The following is a 651-nucleotide window of genomic DNA, read 5'->3' on the forward strand; positions in this document are numbered from 1 at the left end:
TTATTTAGGTATTCTATTTCTTCTGCTGTTAATCTAGGCAGTTTATATTTTTGTAAATATTCGTCCATATCTCCTAAATTGTTATATTTATTGCCATATAGTTGGGCAAAACAGTTTTTAATGATTGCCTTAATTTCCCCTTCATTAGAGGCAAGGTCTCCCTTTTCATCTTTGATACTATCAATTTGGTTTTCTTCTTTCCTTTTTTTATTAGATTGACCAGCACTTTGTCTATTTTATCTGTTTTTTCAAAGTACCAGCTTCTAGTCTTATTTATTAATTCAATAGTTCTTTTACTTTCGATTTTATTAATTTCTTCCTTGGTTTTAGTATTTCTAATTTAGTTTTCATCTGGGGATTTTTAAGTTGCTCACTTTCTAATTTTTTGATTTGCATGCCCAATTCATTGATCTCTGCCCTCCTTAATTTGTTAATATATGCACTCAAAGATTTAAATTTCCCCCTGAGTACTGCCTTGGCCGCATCCCACAGAGTTTGGTAGGATGTCTCATCATTGTCATTTTCTTCAATGAAATTGTTGTTTCTATTATTCCTATTTTGACAAATTGGTTTTGGAGAATCATATTATTTAATTTCCAATTAGTTTTTGATTTGCCTGTCCAGGTGCCCTTACTAATTATTATTTTTTTT

This window comes from Gracilinanus agilis, chromosome 2 (genome assembly GCF_016433145.1).
Source record: "Gracilinanus agilis isolate LMUSP501 chromosome 2, AgileGrace, whole genome shotgun sequence".
In the NCBI taxonomy this organism is placed as follows: Eukaryota; Metazoa; Chordata; class Mammalia; order Didelphimorphia; family Didelphidae; genus Gracilinanus; species Gracilinanus agilis.